Source organism: Rhinichthys klamathensis, unplaced genomic scaffold (genome assembly GCF_029890125.1).
Source record: "Rhinichthys klamathensis goyatoka isolate OS25496 unplaced genomic scaffold, OSU_Roscu_1.1 h1tg000004l_1, whole genome shotgun sequence".
In the NCBI taxonomy this organism is placed as follows: Eukaryota; Metazoa; Chordata; class Actinopteri; order Cypriniformes; family Leuciscidae; genus Rhinichthys; species Rhinichthys klamathensis.
In genome coordinates, this window is record NW_026606557.1 from 3,702,928 (window position 1) to 3,729,278 (window position 26,351).

General features: G+C 37.1%; 1 protein-coding gene across 1 annotated transcript in view; it reads left to right on the plus strand.

Annotated features, from left to right (window-relative positions):
* fam20ca (FAM20C golgi associated secretory pathway kinase a) overlaps positions 1-26,351 on the plus strand; it is an 89,454-nt gene that overhangs the window by 42,747 nt on the left and 20,356 nt on the right. The window lies entirely within an intron of this gene.

Sequence of the window (26,351 nt, forward strand, 5' to 3'; positions counted from 1 at the left end):
TTTCAGCTTCTCATCACATCTTCTGTCCAATCAAATGCTCTCTAGAATCTAAAGCATCCCACTCTCTATGCTATAAACAGCACCTGGCCAAAGCGACCGTTGACACATCACAGAGCAATATGGGTTGGAGAGATGTGAGTTTGGTTGCTCAAACGCTCGAGTTGTATTCCGTTATCCAACTGTACGTTGGTTAAAAATGAAATTAGAAACTGAAACTAGAATTTGTTCACACCTCTACTATTGAATCCAACGTATTATCAAAATCAAAAAGATGGCTGCCGGGAGCAGAGGTGGTTTGTTAGGCTCCACACTGGCTCTCTTTTACCAGCTTTTCTTGCGAATTCTGGTTGGATTGGTTTACATTCTTCAGCAGTTTCATTCAAATGAGAAAGAAACCAACATTCATTCATGGAAAAACTCAGGATTACCAGCTTTAAACCACAACATGGGAGTAACAGGATATGACTGCACATGGCTGATCTGTTTGCTGGACTTTACATCTGCTCTTCAACTCTACCTTCTGTACCAGCTTTGTTTACAACTTCTGGTTGGTTTGGTTTATATTTTTCAACAGTTTCATTTTGAAGAAAAGGAAATCAACAATCTTCTAGTGAAAAATACAGGAATCTCAGCTCTAAACCCCAGTTTTGGAGGCAGGGGATATGGTGGCACATGGCTGTCTTGTTTGGACAAATATAATCAACAGTATCAAGAACCAAGTGAAAAAACAAGTACCATCTTCAGAAACAAAAGGTATTTCTACATATGGCTACTCTGTATGTGGTTTCTTTGTTTCCCATTTGGTCAGTGTCTGAGCCTGACTGACGATGAAACATCAAGTATCTCTGTCCCTGTTTCACCTATGGCTAGTATATCAACACTGAATTTTTGTGGATATGGATATCATGTTATTTACCAAACTTGTTGGCAAATTGATCAAGAGCTTCATACCACAAACAAGGTTAAACAACGTATAAAGGGCAGAAGGAAAGGACATGTTTTGAAAGTACTGTTCTTTTTGCTCCTGCTAAGTGGTGATATACAGTTAAACCCAGGCCCTTCAACTAACATCAACTTGGGTTTGTCTGCTGATATGCGGTCTGAAGGGTGTCTGCAGTGGGCACTGGTGGACACACATGGTGTTGAAGTTGTGAGGCCTTCTATAGGCCTTGCACAGAATAGTGGCTCCTTCATGCAATTCAAACAGAACTCAGTAATTGTTGGAACAGCAGAAGTGGAGAACATGGATTCTTTGTTTGTATCCCAACAAGAGACTATGGGAAATGCCTTGCAAAAATTAGCCCCCAACTCTGCTCTTGAACATGCAAATATGAATAACATGCCTAAAGTGGAACAATTTGCTCAAAAATCACCAAAACCACATACTAGTAAAGGTTCTCTTGGTTATGCGGCACACAAGCAAAGAGAATTGAAATACTTTCAAACAGTGAATCATGCAAAAGTGATCTGGGACTCAAAGTCAAAACCAAAAGGTATTTTTGGAGGTCATCTTAATATACGTAGTGTTTTATCAAAAAGAGAAGAGGTTCAACATTTATTGAGTGAGTCTAATTTGGACTTCTTAGCACTGAGTGAAACGTGGTTAAACACTAACATTCCTACAAATATGATTGATGTCCCTGGTTATACATGTTACAGGAAAGATAGATTAACCGGTAAAGGAGGTGGGGTATTGGTTTATATTAGAGATATTTTTAAATGTTCTATGGTTGAATTGGAGACTTCTGTGTTAGAATGTTTAATTTTAAATGTAGTATTATCAGCAAGAATGAATTTTAATATTATGGTGTTATATAACCCTCCTTCTCATAATGTTTCGTTTTATCATGATTTTGATGAACTGCTTAAATTGTTTAATTGTCGTGCTGAAACAATTTTATTGGGAGATTTTAATATAAATTGGTTGGATAACGGTAAGAAAAATAAACTTAAAATGATTGCATCTAAACATAAACTACATCAAATGATAACAAGTCCTACAAGAATCACCCGAACCAGTAAAACATTGATAGATTTAATTTTTACAAATAAACCAGAGCGAATTACTAAATTGTATAATTTGTTAACAGGTTTGTCTGATCATAATTTAACTTTGATTGTCCGAAAATTAACAAAACAACGATTTCAGAGCTGTTTTTTTGGAACTAGAGCTAATAATTCACAAATTGGAATTCCCAAGCAGAAAATGTCTCAGTTTGAAAATGAGTTGAATAACATAAATTGGGAGAGTGTATATCAAATTGAGAATCTGAATGAGTGCTGTGATTTTTTGATGGATACACTTGCAAATACAATCCAGAAGTTTACATGCTCTTTTAAAAGTAACAGGAGAAATGTTTTTTTGCCTTGGATAAATAATTATATTCGTGGGCTAATGAAAAAGAGGGATGTGGCACTGAAAAAATCTATATCCACAAAGCTACAAACAGATATATTTATATTTAAAGGTTTAAGGAATAAAGTGGTTAGTGAACTGAGAAAAGCAAAGTCATCCTATTTCATGCAGTTGTTTGCTGACTCACAGGGCAATAGCTCACTTATCTGGAAACATATGAATAAATTAACCAATCAAAAAACCAGTCAAAGTAAAGGCATAATAAAATTGAATATAGATGGAAAGGTCAGCACTGATGCTTTGGAAATTGCAAATAAATTTAATACCTTTTTTGTTAAATCAGTACAAGAACTCGCAGCAACTTTTAATTCTGTTTGTTTATCAGATGACATAGTAAGAAATTCATCTTCATCTTTTTATATTTCACAGGTTGATCAAGTTAAAATCAATACAATTATTAATCAATTAAATAGTTCAAAAGCTAAAGATATATTCGGTTTAGATGCTTCTTTTATTAAAAAACATAGTGAAACACTGGTAAGACCAATAGCATATTTGGTAAATTTATCTATTAAAACTGGTGAGTTTCCACAAAATTTTAAAACAGCTGTGGTAACCCCAGTCTTTAAGTCTGGAGCGATTGGTGAGGTATGTAATTATAGACCCATCTCAATTACTCCAGTAATTTCCAAAGTTTTAGAAAAGTTAGTAGCTGAACAATTAATGAATTACTTGGAAAAAAATCACCTCTTAAACTTTAAGCAATTTGGATTCCGGCCAAAGTATTCAACAGAAATGGCTACATGTAATTTTATAGATACAATAAAAAGTAGTTTGGATCAAGGAAAAGTAGTGGGAGCAGTATTTTTAGACTTTAAAAAAGCCTTTGATACTGTGAATCATGAAATACTTATACATAAATTGAAACAAATTAACTTTTCTCAACAAGCTTTAAACTGGTTTAAATCATACCTGGATTGTAGACAGCAATGTGTTAAAATTAGTAGTGTGAAGTCATCAGTTCAAAAATGCAAACTAGGTGTACCACAAGGTTCAATATTGGGCCCTTTGCTTTTTTGTCTGTATATAAATGATCTACCTGAAAGTTGCAAGGAGGTCGGTTGTCAAATGTATGCAGATGACACAATTATTTATGTAACAGCAGAAACCTCTCATTTGGCTGCAGAAATGTTAACCAGACAACTGGTCAGTGTTTCCCAGTGGCTGCAGGATAACTGTTTAACTTTAAATTATAACAAAACAGTTTCTATGTGTTTTTCACTAAAGAACAAAGTGCTGGATGGATTTAAAATCAAAATTGACCAAAATGAAATCAAGGAAGTGAATGAATTTAAATATTTAGGTGTCATTGTAGACTCTAAACTTAAGTTTGATAGCCATATTAAGAAAATGTCTAAGACTATTAAGACAAATTTGAGCTGTTTTCGTTTGATAAGACCATGTATATCTATTAAAGCAGCTCAAATGTATATGCATACTATGATACTGTCACATATGACCTATTGTGCAATAATCTGGGGTCAGGCTTCTCAATCAGTTATTAAACCCGTAATGTCATTATATAAACAAACTTTAAAAGTGATGGATCAGAAACCAATGAAATGGCATCAATGTCAAATTGTTCAGAAGTATGATTTGTTAAGTTTTGATAATTTTTTAAAGTTCTCATTTTTAAAAACAGTATTTAAGTGTTTATATGGCCTTGCCCCAGATGTAATCTGTCAGTTGATAGAAAAATACAGCAGTGATGGGGTAAAGACTAGAGGGGTAGTAAGTGGGAATTGTAGAGTACGGAGATGCAGAACTGCAATGGGTCAATCATCCTTTTCAGTGAAAGGTGGACATCTATGGAACACCATGCCGGTGAATCTAAAGTTGCAACCAGAACTTACGGTTTTCTGTACAAAGCTGAAACAATGGCTGAAATCTACACAGCGATGTGAACATTGAGGTTATTTTTTTTTTTTTTTAGATTAGTTACGTTATTTTTATGAAGTTGATGTATTTAGGTATGTCAATATGTCATTGATGATTTGTTTGGGTACAACATGTGCACACATGTATACATGTGTGTATTTGTATTTGTTTTGTTTCTTGTGATGATTGTTTGTTTGTTTTTTTGTTTTGTTTTTTGGATGTTTTGACTTTATGTAAAAGCCTAACCAGGGACGCGGGCCGCAAACTAGCTTTATGCTATATGCCCTATGTACACAGCATCGGTTGTCTATGTGTAACAATGCTTAGTGTATTGTCCCTGTTAAATAAACAAATTAAAAAAAAAAAAAAAAAAAAAAAAAAAAAAAAAAAAAAAAAAAAAAAAAAAAAATTATCAGCGCTCGGATTTGTTTCCATGGTGCTGACAAGTACGACTTGCCGTCTGTGAGGTAAACTAAACACAAATTGGCTATTTGGAAAGGGGGAGGGGCCAATCAATATGTTCCACCTTAGCTTTCTGTTTCAGTGGAAATTACGTCAACTCATCATATAAAGCTGCGCGATCCAAGGCACTTCAGTGGGCCTTTAATGTAAGGATCTGGGAGAATGCAGTGTTGCTTGTACTGAAAATGTAGTGCATTTCCACTCAGTGTTTTGCATTTATAATGTTTTGAATAAATGAATGCAGTATATCCAGACAAAAAAAAAAGTGAGCGTTATGTCATTGACCCAATTCACTGATTATCTTGTTCTCCAGTGAGCTGTTACCCACTACATCGAATGAATCAATGAATGAATTGTTCTTTTAAGCCGCTTCTTTTAAATGAGCCAGTAGATCTGGTTCACAAACTTGACAAACGTCAACTCACTATCGCAGCGGTTCTCAATGTAACATCACAATGGAGGAAACTGCAACAACACAGATGTACAATAGTACAATAGAAGTAAAATAGTAGGCTCCACAGACCAATAATGCTCCTCTAAAGTGTGTGTGGCCGCCACACTGTATCCAACAGCAAAGCTAAAGGCTGGCAGTTATCGGCATTCACTAAACAAAGAATTTAATCAACTTTAATTTGATCCCTCACTGATTGGTTGCAATCGAGTGGAATGTGTTTGCACTCTTATTTCCATTCACTTGTCGAAACAGTCGGTAGCTCATTCAAGGCCACCTTTGCTTCCTCTCTTTCCTCTGTGTGCTGCCAGGAAAAGGGGAAAAAAAATAATTTGTCACCGCTGTCTTCCAAGAAATCCATTTCAAGATGAGGATTATGAATTATGGAAAGGTCTCTGCTGAAGATATGGTGCACAATATTTCCTCAGAGATCGAAGAGGGCCTGTGGTAGAGAATAGGAACCTGTGAGCTATAAAGAAGCTTTCATAGGGTTTGATATTCTCCAGCAAAGCTTGTGAACGGAGCGAAGCAACACGCTTGAGTTTGAAGTTGTTGAAAAGGTTAAGGCAAACCATTCATCAAGTCTCACAGGATGGAACTAGTTGAATAATTTCTCTTACAAAGTTTTTCAAATGTCCTGTGGATTTTTTCCCCCCGTCTTACTGGATTCCCTACTCACTCCTTTTCATTGTGAAAGCAGGGGGAAGGAATTGGTTGTGCACTGCATTTAATGGTAAAGAGGCACTTTTAACTTCGGTATTCAGCAACTTGACTTGCACTGATGAGCTACACTGGTACACAGTTAAACTGCACATTTTTAACCCTGTCATTTATATGCATGACTTAACCATGTCAGTGACACATATCACCAATTAGTGATTAGGCTGGTCATTACACCAAATTGTTGTAAATTGAACAAAACCTCACGTTTCATAATTCTTAATATCACCACATAACTCATTAATAACTTGAATTATTTAACAAATTAATCATTAATAAGAAATTATACAACGACTCTAAGTATATCCAACCTTACCCAGATACACACAGTACACTCACAGTAAGCAGTATGTACTATAAAGCAAATCTCAACTGGTTGATTGTTAAATCAGCGAAAAATTTAAACTATTATCGCACAGCTCTATATATAAAGTTTATCCACATACATACAGCATACTCACATAATGCAATATATACCATATAACATATCTTAACTTTTTTCGTGGCAGAAAATTACTATATTATCACACAGCTCTTTATTTAAAGTTGTATATACAGTATAAGCATGTCCAACTTTATCCACATAGACAGTATAGTTGCGAAGGGCGATATATACTATATAGCAAATCTCAATTGCTTTATTGATTTTATCGTCGCAAAATGTAAACCATATTATTGTCCAGGGGTGCGTTTCCCAAAAGCATCGTTAGCCAACTATGGTCGCAAGTTGGTCGCAATTTCCATTGAACTCTATTGGTAACGACGGAACTTGCAACCTGGCTAACGATGCTTTCGGGAAATGCATCCCAGATCTAATCTGCTAAATGGATTAGATATTATAAACATTAACATCATGATTTTCTGCAAAGATGCTTTGAAACAATGTGAATTGTGAAAAGCGTTATACAAATAAATTTAACTGGTTTGCGGAGGTTAGCCAATCATAACAGAGGTCATTTGCATATAGAAGATACAGTAACTACACAGCCTGTTCAGTTGTGTCAAAAAGTTTAGAAAAAATATAACATTTGGTGAAAGACAAGCTGACTAGAATTTTCTAAGAATATTTAAGCCAAACAAAAAAAAGAGAGAGAATGTTCTGTGTGGAATAGACAATGGCCAGTCTGTTCCTCGAGTTATTTCGGAAACTGTCTGTGAATTGAAAATTAGCGCGTTGAGCCTCAGGGGTCTCCAGTGCTGAGCAGGAGTCTGGCTCTGTCGCCTTATTCATTTTGTTTTTCCCCTCTCAGATTCTCATTCTAAGTGTTCATTCTCTCTTAATTAAAGAGACCTTGAGAAGCATGTCACCCATATGTTCTCTCACAGTGGCACACTAGCAGAACAAGAGCTTACTGACATATGTCCAGGCTTCACACTCCTCTCAGGGGGTCGGAGAGGATGCTGGGACTTCTGGGGCCGCTCCAATTTACAGCAGGGCAGCCACTAGTTGGATTGGTTTGTTTACACTGATCCCAGTGGCAGATGTAGTGGCAGACAGACTTAGGGTTGTGTTCGCACTTGTAGTTCGGTTCTCTTGGTTCTTTTTGTCCGTACCAAAGACAATAATTCATTTAGTCCTGGTTCGCTTAGTGTTCACACTGTCATTTTTAACTGCGAACTAAGATACAAAAAAATAAAATGATGTAGCTTATATGTTGCGTCTGAACTTACTGGACATCCAAAACAATGCTGTATGCTAGGATACACAAGCTTATTGTATGTGTGTACATATGATGGTAATTTTATTAGCTGAGAACTTGTGAAGAGCTTATAAAATGTGTAAAGGATTCAAAACAGTAGCAGGAATTCATCCGTTGCGTCAAAAAAGATCAGTTTCACTTTATTTTCATGGTCATTTTAACACATTCTGTTGACATTATAAGTAACGTTGCACCTACATTTCTAACTCATATTAGAGTGTTATTAGAGTATAGTAGACTGGTAGGGTTAGGGTTATAATAAGTTGACATGTAGTTGCAAAGTGTCTAATAGTCAGTCTGTTGGAGGTGCATCACAATAAATAGTTAGCAGATATTAAGCAGATAGTCTACTCATTTTCTAATGAGAGTTAGTTGACATATAGTTGCAAAGTTACTTAGAGTCAACAGAATGTTCAAAAGGGACCATCAAAATAAAGTGATACCAGAAAATCTGTTGTGAGGAGACGCGGTTCTGATGCGGTCACCGTGATTTTGCCAAGTAAGACATGGTCCTGGAATCCATTCCTGTCCCAAAATGTAGTCCTTACCCAATCCCTACCCCTAAACCTAACCCTACCCATAAGTTTTCCCTAAAATCAGAGGATAATGAAAGGTGAATGACACTGATGTGTAAGTACTTCACCCTGGTTGTAAGCCTAAACTTGACATAAACTGTAAACTTGTCCCTCAAATCTAAATTGGTTGATTGGAAAGTTGATCCAGGATCAACAACAATGTTGATCAAGGAACATGTGGTACTTGGTGAAATCACGTTCACCGTTCTGATGCCTGTACCGAACTGTGATGAGCAGCATCGCGACTATGACGAGAAACCAGGTGTGCTTGAGCATTTTGTCCTTTTTAGGCTCACATCTTGTGACATCACTTTCTGGTTTTGGTTTGTTTCGATCCCAGAAAGCAACATAGTGTTGGCCCAGATCTGGGCCACATCTGGTACGGGGCCGGATCTGGGCCGACACAATGTTGCTGTCTGGGATGTCTTTGGTCCTTATTGCAAACCTCAGCAGAGTTCGAAGTAGACACCCTGAAAAGGTGGATCTTGGTCACTGCGCACCAGTGTTCGGATGGCATCGTTCACACTTCAAATGAACCGCACTAACAGAGCAATCGCACCAGAGTTTGTTTTAATTGAACCAAACATGCAAAGTGTGAACACATCCTTAGAGAGAACACGAAACACTTAAGTCAATGTCGAAAGACTTGTTAGAGGTGACAGAAGGAAACACCTCAAGGCGTGCTGGGTGGGAACTGCGGCATGCAGAAAACACTGACAGAAGCTTGAATCCCCGCCCATCAGGAAGCTGCAGCCTGGGGAAAATGTCAATTATATTCTGGGAGAAATAGGTTTAGTGTGGCAAGAGAGAGAGAAATTAAATCAATGCACTATAATCTTCCCAGGGTGCCCTAGGGCAATTCAAATTGAAAAACCACAATGACCCTTAATTCTCTTAACTCTGGAATATAATTACTGCAGTAAATTGCACTGTTTCTAATTATTATCATGTGTGCGTCTTAATGCATGTTAAAGTCGCGAAGCAAAGTGTTTGCGACAAAACTGTCAGCAGAAACATCCGCTGCTTCCGTTGCATCTCTGACATCAGCCGTTGCAGGATCTACTCTGTACAAACCGCTTCAGTTTATTAATCACACTTTAAGGTCGGAGCCGTGCACATGCTTACGAAACTTAATTGGATCTCAGAGTTAAATTAGGCTCTAAAAATCATCGCCGCATTAATTACACCGCTTATGAAAATATGTCAAGTTTCATTGATTACCAAACTTCGGTGATCCAAACATATGGCAGGCATCATTCCGAACTTATTTCGTAGCTTTTCTTTCCGACAAAAACATGTGTGTACAACATATGCAACTAGGTTTAGATGGTTCCAAATATCTATCTAAATTAAAACATTAGTTATGCATAATTCACTGAAAAACATCTTCTTCTTTTTTATGTAATGGGCACAAAAAACTGTTATACACTATGGATTGAAAGATGTGTTTGTCTAAATTAGGATGGGAACCTCATAAGCTGATCAAACTGTATAATATGCTTTGCACTGGCTTATGTAAGCCCTGGGTAAGCCTTCTGAAGACACTAAATGTTTTGGCCTTAAATTTTTAGGCCTTTTGCTTCTTTGCTCTTGGTTTCTGAATCGTCTGATCTGTCAGAATGAATGACCCTCCAGCCAATCTCATCTCTAATTCTCTGTCATTCTAACTCTTTGGTTGTTCTCTTGTGGTCTTTTCATACATGATCTATAAGTGCACTTTCTCTAGGTTTCCTTTATGCTTGTCTTCTGCTGTATCTCTCTTTCTTCTGACGTGAAAGATGGTGAGCTCAGGTTAAGCATGAGTTGCTAACCTGTCCCCGCCGGCACAGTCCACACGTGGGCTCTAACAATCAGTCCTGTCGTTGGAGCAGTAACGATATTCGGGATTGCGTCCGAATGATAGATCCCTCCTCTGAATCTGCCTGCATGAGTAAGGACAGGATTCAAGGAGGTTCTGCGCAGGCGGGCCGAGCTCAGGAGCTCAGGCCTGTGTGTTTGAGAGCTCAGGGAGAATTCAAGACCTGCTTAAAGGTCTCAGGTGTTGGTTACAATGTTGAGGTGTTGCCCTCGTCCCCTCCTGCACCGACAGCACCATGGGTCACTGAGTTTGAGCAGGTGGCACTGACTTCTTAATACCTGTGGAAAACGCCGTGAGGACACTGCAGAAGAGCGGAAAAAACATTGGCGAGAGAAAAAATAATTTGGTGGGATGAAGCTCTGACACTCTCAATGCTTGGTTTGGGACATCTGTGACGGGATAAAACCATCTGGATGCGCTTTCGTGTGTTGTTGATTTAGCTGACTGACAGCTGTCACTACTCTGTGTTGAAATGCCATCATTATTTTAGGATGTGCACTCATAACCCTGCTAACGTCCTAGTTAGGTTTCTAAAAAACACTGTTATGGATTGACAATGAGTGACAGGTTATTTTATGAATTACGTCATTTTGTGATTTCTAGATGAATTATCTTTTGGTCCAGATACAATCAATCTCCTTTTTTTAAATACACATCCATGGCCTGTTCATGATTATTCATCAGTGTATGTTATTCTAAGGAAAAAAATCTAATCTAAAATTCTACATCAAAATGTAATAGCTTATCTTTTCAGATAAACCAGACTTCCACAATCCAATCAATTCCAATGGATAAAATCGAGTCATGTCGTACATTTTTACTTGTTGAATATCCTGTTTCACTCAGAGGTACATCACATTTTGAAAATAAAATTGGTTGCGAATGCCTTTTTTATGTTGACTTTAATCTGGACATGTCATCAAAAAAAAAAAAAGATAAGTCTGCTGTGATTGGTCTACTCTGCTCTGATTGGTCAGGTGACCCAGTCTGTTGTGATTGGTCTACTCTGCTCTGATTGGTCAGGTGACCCAATCTGTTGTGACTGGTCTACTCTTCTCTGATTGGTCAGATGCCACAGTCTGTTGTGATTGGTCTACTCTGCTCTGATTGGTCAGATGACCCAGTCTGTTGTGATTGGTCTACTCTGCTCTGATTGGTCAGATGACCCAGTGTGTTGTGATTGGTCTACTCTGCTCTGATTGGTCAGATGACCCAGTGTGTTGTGATTGGTCTACTCTGCTCTGATTGGTCAGATGACCCAGGGAGACAATTTATCTGCACTTTGTTCTCTGAAACTTTGCAGACCTGTTTATATTCAAAATTACAATCAACATGAAAGGTAATATCCAAAAAAGCCTAATAGGGTCACTTTAAAAGGGCAGTTTCATTCAGTAATTCCACCACACGTGTCAACAATCATAATCCAAATAAAGTACTTGCTACACTCTGTTCTTTTTTGATATCTAAAGGCAAAATGATCAGAAACTAAAATAAGCTAAACTAGTGCCATTTCATAAACGGTGCCCTTTTCACATATATTAGAGAATATTTCTCAAATTATTAAGGGATTGAATTCATGAAATGAGATGTAAAAAAATTGACAGGGTTTTTGAGTGCTAAGTATTATTTAAGTAAATAAATAAATTGCATAAACTCTTAGACATCTAATGCCAAATATTTTTCCTAAAAAAGTGGCAAAAACCAATTTAAAAAATAATTGGTTTTGCTTTAAAATATATTTTGAGGAGTAGGAGAATAGAGGAAATTTCACACTGAATGTTGAATAAGTTAAAAGCATCTCTGTTTGCTGATGTTGTGATATTCAGATCTCGCATGCATTACTGTCCAAAACTCAGTTGCAAAAACAATGATTTATACATTTATTTTCTTAAATTACATTTTGGCTGTCTCAGTCACCTTAGTGACACTGCAAAAATATATAATTCAGTTAAAAGTCAATATCATTTATGACTTCCATTCCATATTCCTTATTGTTTTCTCAGAAAGATTGTTGATTTTAGTTTACAGCCAGTTCAGCATATTCTATTCACATGTTTTTTGTTTGTCTGATTGACCTGGCCTCCCTTCTGTCTGTCTCTCCCACATCAAGAGATTTACCCATCAAAACTAAAAGGACTTAAAAAGAGGATTAATTGCTTAATGCGTTTTTTCTCTCTTAAAGAGATAGTTCACCCAAAAATGAACATTCTGCCATAATTTACTCACCCCTCATATTGTTGCAAACCTCTATGACTTTCTTTCTTCTGTGGAATACAAAATAAGACATTTTGAAGAATGCTCAGTCTGCTCTTCCCCACACAAGACAGTGCCCAAAAATTAGACATGACGCACACCTCACACTTTTAAACCAAGCAGCTTTCTGTTGGTCAATTCAGTGAGCAACTTGAACACGTTGTGAAATCTGCATGGGGAAACCTTTCGCCTTGACACAAAATCCACAATCACATGGATTGCTATTGAAATGACTGGATTTCACAGATGAAAACTTGCGGAATAACTGTAAATGTGACCTCACCTTAAGTAATTTTCATTAAGAGTTGAACTGTACCTTTAACTCTCTCCCCGCCAGCGTTTTCTGAAAAAGTTTCCAGCCAACAACAGCATTTTTTATCATATTCACAAAACTTTTATGGCCCCCAGAATATTTTGTTGTATGAATATGTAAACATCCAAGATCAAAAGAAAGAACTAAGCCTCTGCTTTAAATTATGTATTTTTTAATCTAGCTTAATTTGTTCTTTTTTAGCAACACTTGAATGTGGGTAATAATAATTGTAATAATCAAAAGAGCAATATTTCGAATGAATCGAGTGACCCCTACCAAACAACTGTGAATACATGGAAAGCCGGAAAAAAAATGTCAATGGTGGGGAAAGAGATAAAAGTTTTAGTAGATAGTTGTAATCTGGGTATTAAAAAAATCGTAATCAATGGTTAAAATGCAGGAGAAATGGGCAGGAATAACGATCTGAACGACTTTGACAAGGGCCAAATTGTTATATCAAGGCGACTAACGCCAAGGAAAGTGTTGCTCCCGGTCAGCAGTGGTTCAAATTTACCAACAGTGATCTGAGGAGGGTCAAATCACAAACCGGCGACAGGGTGTTGGGCGCCAAAGGCTCATCGATGCGTGACGGCAACGAAGGCTATCCCTTCTGGTCCGAGCCAACAGAAGGTCTACTGTGGCACAAGTCACACAAAACTTTAATGATGGTTATGGGAGGAATCAACATAGACTGTAAAAAAAGATTGACGACGCACGTTCACTCTCTTCCATTGTAGTAAGTTAAGCTGCCAGTGTCATAATATGGCGCTGACATCCGTTTTCGAGTCTGCGCAGTGGTGAGCGCAAAGTGGAGCCGCGATATCCACACTCCCGCAGAATCGGTTAGTAGAGTTTATGTAGGCGTGAAATAAACAGTTATGGAAATGTAGAAATTAAGGTTTAAGCTCCAATCTCCTCCCGAAGATCCCGAAAAAATTCAGTTGGAGCCTCAGTGACTACTTCCCTCAGAGAAGCTGTCAATCTCAGCTGTCAATCATCCCCATTTGTATAGCATCAAATAACTGACTAAAACCAAACTTAAAGAATGAACACTTGAACTAACATCAGCGTGATAAAAACTGCCTAAAATGACAGTAACCATTTTTGGAAAAGAAATAAGTGTAATTTGATTGTTTAGTTTGCCTTACGTCCATTACGTTACATGGAGAAGGCGGGGTTTATGACCTATACTGCATGCAGCCACCTGGGGGCGATCAAGACGCTTTGGCTTCACTCATCAGGACTTGTGTGGCACGCTTGCTCACAACACACGGTGTATCACACTCTGCTGTGTATGGCGCTGGGTAGACCAGTCAAAGTGCCTATGATGACCCCTGTCCATCGTCGAAAGCGCCTACAAATGGCACACGAGTGTCGGAACTGGACCTTGGAGCAGTGGAAGAGGGTCGCCTAGTCCAATGACTCCCGTTTTCTTTTAAATCACGTGGATAGCCGTGTGTGTGTGTGCGCCGTTAACCTGGGGAAGTGATGGCATCAGGATGCACTGTGGGACGATGACAAGCCGGTGGAGGAAGTGTGACGCTCTGGGCAATGTTCTTCTGGGAAACCTTGGGTCCAGCCAGACCAGTCATGTGGATGTAAATTTGACACATGCCACCTACACTGTAAAAAAAATTTCCGTAAAATAACGGTAAAAAGTCTGGCAGCAAAGTTGCCAACCACTTACCGTCAAATTACAGTAAAAAAACTTAAATTATTTTACAGAAAAATGTTGTTTTTTGAAAACAGATATTTACCGTAAACATTTTCTGTATTTTTACATTCAAACTGCTGTAGAAAGAAAAAAAAATCTCATAAAAAAAATGTCTGTTGAATGTTAAACTAATGTATAAATCTGTATAAAAACGTACAAATATTGCAGAAATACCTTAAAATTACATAATTAAAACAAAGACTTCTGTTTTAATACAGTATTATTTGGTATATTTTTAGGATAATCCAATCCATCTACAAGAACTCCTTGTCAAAGTAAAGACTTTTCTATGTAAAACACACAGAAAATGTTGTATAATTACCTTCAGATACCCTAATTTAAAGCCTAATACCAGTATATTGATCGATTTAAACTTTTATTTTATGTCATTATTCAATCTATTTACAGTAAATTCCTGTTAAATATTGGTTTTATCCTGTACAAAAAAACCAAGATCTTGTGATATTAAGTTTCAGAAACATATTTTTAACCGTTATTGCTTTATTAAAACATTATTTGACAGTAATTACAGACACATCTCCAATAAATTTACAAGCTTTTACCATTAATGTATGCAGGTTTACTTTATATAAACATTATTTGACAGTAATAACAAGCAACTCTCCAATATTTCTACATATTTGTACCATTTAAATACAGTGTGCTACTTTATATAAAGATTATTTGACCGTAATAACAAGCAACTCCAATATTTCTACATGTTTACCATTTAAATAAGGGGGTTTACCTTATATAAACATTATTTGACAATAATTACAGGCAACTCTCCAATATTTCTACATATTTGTACCTTTAATGTATGGGGCTTTACCTTCTATATACTTTTAACATCAATGTATGAGGTATACTTTATATAAACATTGCTTTATACTAATTAAAATCAACTTTCCAATATATCAACATGACATTTCAAAAAAAATGAATGTATGGGTTCACTTTCTATACACATTAATAGACAGTAATTACAAGCATTTCTCCAATATATGTAAAAATACACATGTTTATTTTATGTAAACAATATTTGATAGCAATTACAAGCAACTGTCCAATATATGTACATACTTTTTCCATTACGGCATGGGGTTTACTTTAAAATGCACATAAAATACGGTCAAGCCCTTCAGTCAAAAAGTTCTTTGTTTGTTACTGGAAAGAACTTAGCTTCTGAACTAAGAACAAAGTTAATATATAATCAGTTTTAATATACAGATGTGAATGTGCATGCTAAAAAAACTTCATTTGGCAGATTGATATTCACCCACGTCCTTTCAAAATTCCAACGATGCCTATGATCCTCTGTAGTGGCTCTCACCAGGCATTGTCCTGAAAAATAGATAAGATGTATCATGCTTGTAAAAATCGCCAGAGCAGAGCCATTAGGTTGCCCCTTAACAATAATTGCAGTTTGGAGCTTGAATGAAAATTTAACTGTATGCGTTGCGACGTTCGTCTGTTATAGGACAACTTAGTTTGAATAATCGAGCAGACACTGATTAGCTACTTGCTCTACGTTTATTTAAAATTAACAGCAAGACGACTAGAAGTGAATGTGCTTTCCATTAAATGAATCACACACAGGAAACAAATCCTTAAGAAAAAAAAAAAAAAACGTGTGATTTATTTAAAATAAAGCACGTTCATTGCACAGTACACAAAACCTTAACAAAAAAAAAAACTTTGCAATGAAGTCGTTCATCCTCGGATGCGGCGCCGTGCGCACTGTTACAAAAAACCCTGTGCACACAGCCAAGCGAAATGGGGTCTTGCGCACCCAACGCGTCATTTTTGCAAGGTGCGCGCAGACCATAGACAGTAAAAGAAACGGACGCGTCGAGTATAAACAAGGCTTTACTACGTGTAAAGGTGAATTCCGTCTGATCGGTAAAGGTGCACAGACCTCTCCCGAATCATCTCCAGCAGTAGCAGCCTCCGAAGCACCACTAACTCTCCACCTGTTTCCCTCGTAAGCTGATAATAGTATTTAAACATTCTCTATGATAAATTTTTTTTGTAAAAAATATTTTAATAACGGTTTTGGCGGTTATAGAGTTCTAATGACGGTGTTCAACTATAACCGTCGGTCTCACGGTTATATAATAACCTTCACCCCCCTACTGTTACGTGTTTGCAAGAGGCAACAGTAACTTGTAAGATGTAACGTTAAAGGGATAGTTCACCCAAAAATGAAAATTCTGTCAGTAATTACTCTCCCTCATGTTGTTCAACCCCATAAGACCTTCGTTCATCTTCGGAATACGAATTAAGATATTTTTGATGAAATCTGAGAGCTGTCTCACTCCTCCATAGGCTTCTTCAGGGATTGAACTTACCGGCCTCGAAAAGTTGTTAAAGACATCGTTAAAATAGTCCAAGTGACTACAGTGGCTCAATCTTAAGTTTATCAAGCGACGAGAATACTTTTTGTGCGCAAAACAACAACAAAAATAACGACTTTATTTCAACTATTTATTTCCTTCTCTGTGGGCCTCGAGTCAGTTCACTAGTGTAATAGCGTAAGCTTCTGTTGTTGTACGTCACACACATCACCCACATGACCAGCGTCGGCCAATAGTGAGCCTACGTGTGACGTAGCTCTACGGAATCACACTACGTTAACTGATTAGAGGCCCACAGAGAAGGAAATGAATAGTTGAAATAAAGTCGTTATTTTTGTTTGTTTTTGTGCACAAAAAGTATTCTCGTCGCTTGATAAACTTAAGATTGAGCCACTGTAGTCACTTGGACTATTTTAACGATGTCTTTAATAACTTTTCGAGGCCGGCAAGTTCAATCCCTGAAGAAGCCTATGGACTAGTATGGACTAGTATAGTCAAAAATATCTTGATTCGTGTTCCGAAGATGAACGAAGGTCTTACGGGGTTGGAACAACATGAGGGTGAGTAATTACTGACAGAATTTTCATTTTTGGGTGAACTAACCCTTTAAGTTAACAGCTAACGTTATTAAATTCATGTTAGTCAACCAAAGGTATTTAACGTTAATGTTATGATGGCTGATGCATGTTTCACATTCAGGGCTAACGTTAATAACGGTTTAACTTTATTAGGACCAGCATAATGTCACATTTGCTAAAGCTAGACAGACTTTTATAAGGTTAATACATAATGTAACACGGCGAGTTTTAACCTTAGCCCTGCTGACTCGACATAATGTTAACTTGCATATTAAAATTGTAAAATGTATAAAAGCTGCCGCACTTAACAAGCACATTTGACATTGTGAGGAAACATATATATATATATATATATATATATATATTATGTATATGAAATTTATTTAAATTGTAAAAATGTTATCTTTGAGTAATGTCATCTTTGAGACTGTTAGTTATTACATGATTAAAAATGTAAACATACACATAAAGCATGGCAATCCCGTCAGAAATGTGTAACGTTAACGTTATCATAGAAAGGGAAGCACACACAAAAAAAATGCCAGTTGGTACACCAAAATCAAATAACCCTAACCCCATCAAATAATTTTACCTGCATCTGAGGGTCTTTCCCTTAGCTGCTAATGGTTTCCAGTGATTAAAGAAAGGACTGATGAAGGTGACACGAATCTCCCCTTTCAGTGTGCCACTTCAGCAGAAGAAAGACAAAAGGACAGAAAGTTACTCAGACTTTCCATCAGTAACAGTATGAAAATCACACTTAATACTATCCCAGTGTAGGTTTTCGAACAGTACGTGGGTAAAATTGACTTACTGTAACGTTAGTTGGTGAATGGGTCTTTCTGTTGGGTGTTCTACCCCGATAAACATCTTATTCCAATGCTTGATCTAAAAAATAAAAAATGAAGTAAACAAATATCTTTTCAATATGTTATCAGTGTTTGAAGAGGTTATGTAAACATACTTCTAACGAAGAAATGACGGTTTTATCACTTTACTCATTCCCACGCTTTTTTTACCTCATGTTAATTTACCAACAACAAAACACAGCAATGTTAGATGGTACTAACACATTGAAATACGTGCTAATATCGCTAGCAGCTAACTTACGTTAATAGTGAAGCAGTAAACGTTAGACTGTTAAGGACTGAAAAATGTTTTCTTACCTGATATCGCCAACAGACCACGTACTCCTCTGTCTATTCATATTCCAGCTTTTGTTCTTCATTGACATAGCAACTAAAATTCGCTCAAAATTTTAGAATTCAACAGGCAGATATAAAATAATCCAGGTCTGACCGAGTAATCAACGCAAACAGCAGCTGCTCACACCAACCGAGAGTAACGGAGTCGGACGTATTTTCAAACTTAAAATAGGCGCGCAGAGCCGCGCACATTCTCATTGGACAGTTTCCTGGAAGACAGACAGATTAACCAATCATGCTCAAAGTAAAACGGAGAAACAACCAATAACAATAGCAATAGTTTGCGCGAGTTGCAGTCTGTATTATTATTTAATTAATTGGTCAAATGACATGACAGTGTATGAATATGTAATAATGCAACTGTTAGGCAAGCAGACAAAATTGGCAAGCATACAAAATTGTAAATTCACCCAAATTTACATAAAGCAAAAGGTTTCTGCTGCACTGCCCTGTTGAGGGTGAAACTATTATTGTTAATGATAATACTTATATTTTAACATATACATTGAAGAACTGTTATGAAAATAAGAAAAATCATTAAATGCTAATGAATTATCATAATAATATGTTAAAAGGCAGATATTTATGTATGTTGTTGAAAACATTACATTGTTTCAACGTACAGATCTTGTAAAAAATTAAACGTTGATTAAGAAAGTGTTTTTGTTAACCTTTTTCAACCATTTAGCATTAAACGTTGTTTCAACGACTGGCATTATTTCAATCATATTTCAACGTTGAAGGTCGGTCATGTGCCGACTGGGTATATTAATCTACCTTTAGTGAAAGCTGAATGCCGATATCGTGGAAATGCTCCATACTTTATCCAGGGCCAGGCTCTCTACTCCTGCTTCGCGCTAAGTTATGACGTATCCCCCTCCCAAAGTCAAACAACATCATTGGTCGAGATTGCCTCTGTCGTATGATTCGTCCAATGATTGTACAACATTAAATTATTTGAATCTGCGCGCACTTTCTTGATATCTAAAGCACAGAGACTAGAAAAACAATTAGGATGTTTGTTTACGTTGTGTAATGTTTCAACCATTTTAATGTCTTCAATTCCTTTACCCCCAGTTTATCAAAGCTCAAGTTTATGCTACAAGAGCCTTGGTTGAACTCGAGCCCCAGAATAAATTCCTTGTCTTTCACACATTGCTCACCTATTGTAAATTAAAAATATATAGCACCCCATTGTAAAGCTTTATTCATAGTGTGGCGGTTTGTTCCCGAGAAAATTGTGGAGTGGCCTAATGATTTCACTGCAGTGATGGCCTTGAATTTTGTTGAATATAGATTGACTTTGTGTCTTAATGCTTCAACGTTTTTAAAGTGGATTTACAGCCTTTACTTTTAAATTGAATCACATATTTTCTTCTCAAATAAGCAAATGAGATACGTGTCAATATAGTATATGGTCAGAAAATCACTGTCAGGGCAGCATTTCAAACAGACAAAAAGGACAATGTCACCCTTAAAAGCCAAGCCAAAAGAGGACATATCAGCACACAAGATTCAAGTGTCCTTTCACACCAACAGGCAGACAGGCATTAGGAGGTTAGTGTCCAGCATTCTTGAGCCTGGTTGTCTTGCGGAAAAACTGTCCCAAAGCATGATGATCCGAGACTTGAGGCTGCAGCACCACAGCAGCTACAGTGCACGGGGTGGGGTCTGAAAATGTTGCCACTCAATTTTTTCTCTGCCACTTATGAAATTGTTACAGAACACTTCAGAATTGTAAACACTGAGTCAGTGGTACCTGACAGTAGAAACACTGGATATAGGATGCATAAACAATCACTGACTATTCTTGATTTAATTTTATATTAAACTTAAGCTCAATTATTTAATGTACAATAACTGTATATTTAGTTACACTGTGCAACAATATCTCCTGCTGTATTCATCCATCTTTCAAGGCAATATTTTTAGATCTGTTTCTGTAGTATAACACACAGTAATTATTATGTTCAATTTTTATTTACAGCATATCTGCATGAAAGGTATAGCCTACATAGCTGTTTTTTTATTTTTATTATAGATTTTTTATCTATCACTCTTGTATCTGCACTTGTTGAATCTTAAGCTGATGTGGCCAACAAAGTTTATCTTTGCTTCTGAAAAATATCTGCATTGGTGGCAGGGGACTTGGAAGTTTTACATTTACCCTGTATTTGATAGGTGTGAGGTGCTAACCTAACCCTAACCCTATACATTAAGGGTAAAGTAATGTAGATTGGATAGTTGCTTTTATTTACTATAAAACAATGTTTATATAAAGTGAACTCCTTGAATTAAAAGTATGTAGATATATTGGATAGTTGCGTTTAATTACTATAAAAGTATGTTTATTCAAAGTAAACCTATACATTAATGTGAAAAGTATGTGTTTTACATCTAAAAATCTGTACTTTGACAGGGAGTTCTTGTGGATGTAATTGATAATGTTATGAATTTACCAAAGAATACTGTGTAAAAACAGAAGACTTCATTTAATTGTATAATTGTAAGGTATTTCTGCAATAATTTCCAGTTTATTTGCAGATTTATTCATTTGTTTAATGTTCTACAGACATTTTATTAATGAGATTTTCTTTTAATTCTACAGCAGTGGAACTGTAAAAATACAGAAAATGTTTACAGTAAATATCTGTATTTTAAAAAACAGAATTATTCCGTAGAATAACTTAAGGTTTTTTACTGTAATTTGACGGTAAGTGTTTGGCAACTTTGCTGCCAGACTTTTTACCGTTTTTTTACGATTGTTTTTTTTACATGTATTTACCTTAAATTTAAGGTTTCACAGTAAAAAAAACACATAGTTGTCTTAATTTTAAATAAGTGATTTGTTTGTCTTTTTACATAGAATTTAATGTAATTTAACATTCAAGCCAATTAAACAAAAGAATAATCCTGTAAAAAAATTATAATTTCTCCTTATATAAATTTACAGATTATTACTTTTATTTTATGGTTAATGTTTTTAATAAAAGTTTTTTTCTGTATTTTAATGATATTTACACGTAATGTTAAAAAAACAGAAAATATCTGTAAAATAATACAGTATATTTCTGTGAAAAAACTTTTTTTTTTTACAGTGTACCTAAGCACTTCCTAGTGGAAGTGGCCTCTTTCAGGAGGATAATGTGTCCTGTCACACTTCACACATTGTTCAGGAAAGGTTTGAGGAACATGATGTGGAGTTCAAGGTGCTGTCCTGGTCTCCAAATTCCCCAGATCTCAATCCAATCGAGCATCTGTGGGATGTGCTGGACACAGAAGTTAGATCCACGGCGGTTCCACCTAATAACCTACAGAACTAGAAAGCTCTGCTTGGTGCCAGATACCACAGGACATCTTCAGGGATCTCGCATAGTCCATGTCTCGACGGGTCGGCGCTGTTTTGGCTTCGAGCAGAGGACCAACAGCATGCTAGGCAGGTGGTCATAATGTTTTGGCTCATCTTTATACAGTGGAACATGACACATGTTTGTGTTTGCTGGCTCTTAACGTGATTGCTGTCCAGATGATGTATGCGTCATGTTATGGAAATGTGATAGTTTCAGGTGGCTGCCATGATGATTTGTCATCTCCACTATCGTGTGTTGACTGTTCGTCAAAGCCAGAAAATAAAGCATTCGTTTTTTAATTCGTTTGCCATGTGTTTGTTGTTTGTAAAGTATGTAACATCGGTTTTTCTGCACATTTAAGTGACAGGAGTTAAAGCAAAGTTACTCTTCGGCAATATCAATTAGACTGCTCTGCTATGTGGTGATATGTTTTATGTCAGGATTGTCACAGATTGTCCTTGAGGGTTCTCAGCAGGCTGCCGCTTAACTGCGAGGTGACCCGGCTTTGTTTACCTGTGCGGACCGGGACTCGTCTATCCGTTTTGAGTGACACACATATTCCTGCCGCTTGGCAAACAACAAATATGCAGGCTGTCTCGTGCTTTTATTGGCAATGAGATTTATATCAACATAATTGATCTGCCCGTTCTTCAGCAGAAAAAAAGCACATTAATATGGCTCGACCGCTGAGCGATACACCCACCAGCCCCTAGAGCCATGAGCTGTCACACGTCAAACTGCCAGGACTTCTTCCCAAATTGGAGGCTGCACGCAGGGTCAGGGTGACCGTGGCAACCCTCCTGTCAATCACAGCCCAGGAAGAGAAAACAGCAAAAGTGCTCTGAGCGCTTTTTAGCCTCAGCACAAGGTGCCGGAGACATAGCATGTCAAGAGCATTTGAAAAAAACGTCATTCGTGTTTTGTTATGGGGGATGTGAAGACATAATGAGAAACAAAAAGCTACTTTTTACAGCTATTTTGCATGTTAGGTATGCAATTGAGTCACTTTCCATTATTATTCCCCTCTGCCGCATTTGCACAATACTCATAAATATATAGATATACATTAATATACATCTCAAAGTCATTTCCATTCATGTTTCAGAGTCGTGCCTAACGCAGTTGTTCTGATGCGTGCTGTGGTTTTGCAAGATCTGGCCTTTTCTCCATCTTCCAATCATTTCCAGTCTTCTCTATGTTGCTAATAAAGATGGTTAAAACAATAAAAGAATAGGATAATAAAAACAGCACTTCTGTGGAATACAAAACAAGATACAGTTTCAACTGAAATTTAGTGGGGTCCAAAAAAACATTGGACCCCATTGACCCTTGATAAAAAGTACTGTACACTTTAGCATACTTTAACTCCATCCAGTGTTTTTTTGTTTGTTTGTTTGTTTGTTTTTTTAAGTTGCCAGCCACCACTATAGCATATTTGATCATTTTCACAAAAGTGTCATGGCCCCCAGAATACTTTTTTTGTGATCTCAACATGCAAAATGTCAAAAGAAAGAACAGAGCCTCTGCTTTAAAAAAACAGAAAAAAAAAGGGTAAGTTTCATAAGACAGCAACATTTTGAGCAAAAAGCTTTTTGTCAAAGATCCAGATGGGATTCAGAACGATGATCATAGATCATCACCAAACATAGATGGAGTAGATCGAGTCCATCAGCAACCCTAAAGCTTCACAGTCCTGTAACTCACCCTGGGTCGACATTTCATTCAGTAACAGATAGTTTGGATTTATATGCTGTTTAATGTTGGTGATTGTGTTATTTTGCTTACAAATGCTATCGCTCATTTCTGCTTCTTTTTCGCCTGTGTTTTGATCAGGAGATACTGTACTCTTTCAAAAGAATCGTCATACTTTAAGTAGTCGACAATGCTTACGGACTCCCACTGGCTGAATAAAATCCCACTCTGTGGTTCAGGTTGTAGCACGTGACACTTCAGTCACTTCCTGTGTGACTCACTGCATTCTGGGCCAAAAGCTTTACCCCCCATTCCCTCTCCAGAGAGGTCGCCTGAATCAGCAGTAGAGCTTAGGCCTCATCTGGCAAATAAAAATCCATTAGTTCCCTTTTGATCCAGGAAATTGAGTGGATCATAATGGTGGAGGAGGATTTCTGAGCGAAAAGCTTGCTTTGTCCCTCAAATGAAAATATGTGAAGTCACAGAAAGTCTTTTCCATTAGTGTTTTGACAGTGGCGAGGGAAGAAGATATAAGCAGCACTTAGAGTTCATGGCTAGATGAAAATGGGAATTTGGGGACTAAAAAGTTAATATAATAACTTACGATATTAAGGTCTGATGGCTGGATTTTTTGTTAGAGCAGGGCTTCCTGTAGGAAAGAAAAATCATGAACTAGATCTCTTTAAGTTTATGAGATTATAAGAAGATGGATTAATGAGAAAATGACACAAGTAATCTCACATTATTCTCCTCTGGGTTTCAAAAGAGATCTCAATGATGGCTCAAACTCTGCTCTGACTTGCCAAGAGACCAAAGTTCACATTTTAAACACAATTTTCATATTGAGATTTCTAATGACCAAATGAGCTGAATTTCTGATCCGAGAATGATATCCACATTCATTTCATACCACTATCAATAATTCATTTTAATTTCATTCAGAAAGAACAGTGCTGGCTGAGACAAAGTTGATACTTAAATTAAACTCTATTCAGTTATGAGCAACCTTTAGGCAATACAGTTTTCCCTCTGTGTTTGTTCGTCCACTAAAAACTGAACTGTGCTAAGTGGGCTAAGATTAGCTTAGCATAGCTGGCTCGGATTTGCCGTTTTCTGTGATCACTCCGTAATAGGCTACTTCCAGGAAAGATCTTACAGTTGTTTCGGGGAAGCACCAAGAGACACCATGAGCTGTTGAGAACGATACCATTGTATGTGATTGACAGTTAAGATCTGTGGATTAGTGCATGTCTGTTTGGATTTTATGACTTTTTTCCTGCGCCTGTCTGCGTGAGTCTTGTAATCTGTCTGTCTGAACGCATAGGTATGTGGAGAGAACATGCACCTGCAGTTTGTTTCCTGCCAAAATCTGTTCTGTACACACACACACACACATATCCCTTTAGTTACTGATCCAGCCATGCCGGCCACTCGGCAGACGTCCATGTTGTCTGTTCGCTGGTATCTCAGCTAACTGAAACTACCCTGAAAAAAACAGACCGCTGAAAGCCGCCCTTTCCTTTTGTTGCAGGAAAAGCGCTCTTGATTGACAAGACAAATAATTGCATTTACATTTGTAATATACAGTATAATAATACAGTGTGATTAAAATTAAAAGATGAAACATTTATACAATAACAACTCAAATTTTATCCAGTTTTGTGTATAAATGTTTACATTTTCTGACCAAATAATTAGTCAAGAAGAAGCTGCACTGTGGGAAACAGTATCTGCAGTATTTTCTGTTTTATACTAAACATTATGGTAAATAGTATGGTCACCCTGCTGTGTCATGAATACAGAATATACGGATATAGCCTACTGCGTAATGCAGAAATAATAAGCAAAGTATGGTAGTATGTTATCCTAAATATAGCCAATAACCAATATATGTGGTTCATGACATGCGGTAGCGAAGTCAGCTATGATTTAATACGGGTTTCAACATGGTACTTACAGTGGTGGCCAATAGGGATGTTGACATCTTCACCCTATATTTAAATATATTGCGAGAGAAGCAAGGAAATATTCATAACTGATTATGTCAGTGAATGCCTTTCTTGTGAGCTTTTTTGCATAGTAAAATAAAGCCTCTAAGCTGTAGTTTGTCAAATAGTTTTGTCACAAAATACTTTAACCAAATTTAGTGTTTTGTTTTTCCTAATTAATAATATATATATATATATATATATACACTCACCTAAAGGATTATTAGGAACACCATACTAATACTGTGTTTGACCCCCTTTCGCCTTCAGAACTGCCTTAATTCTACGTGGCATTGATTCAACAAGGTGCTGAAAGCATTCTTTAGAAATGTTGGCCCATATTGATAGGATAGCATCTTGCAGTTGATGGAGATGCACATCCAGGGCACGAAGCTCCCGTTCCACCACATCCCAAAGATGCTCTATTGGGTTGAGATCTGGTGACTGTGGAGGCCATTTTAGTACAGTGAACTCATTGTCATGTTCAAGAAACCAATTTGAAATGATTCGAGCTTTGTGACATGGTGCATTATCCTGCTGGAAGTAGCCATCAGAGAATGGGTACATGGTGGCCATAAAGGGATGGACACGGTCAGAAACAATGCTCAGGTAGGCCGTGGCATTTAAACGATGCCCAATTGGCACTAAGGGGCCTAAAGTGTGCCAAGAAAACATCCCCCACACCATTACACCACCACCACCAGCCTGCACAGTGGTAACAAGGCATGATGGATCCATGTTCTCATTCTGTTTAGGCCAAATTCTGACTCTACCATCTGAATGTCTCAACAGAAATCGAGACTCATCAGACCAGGCAACATTTTTCCAGTCTTCAACTGTC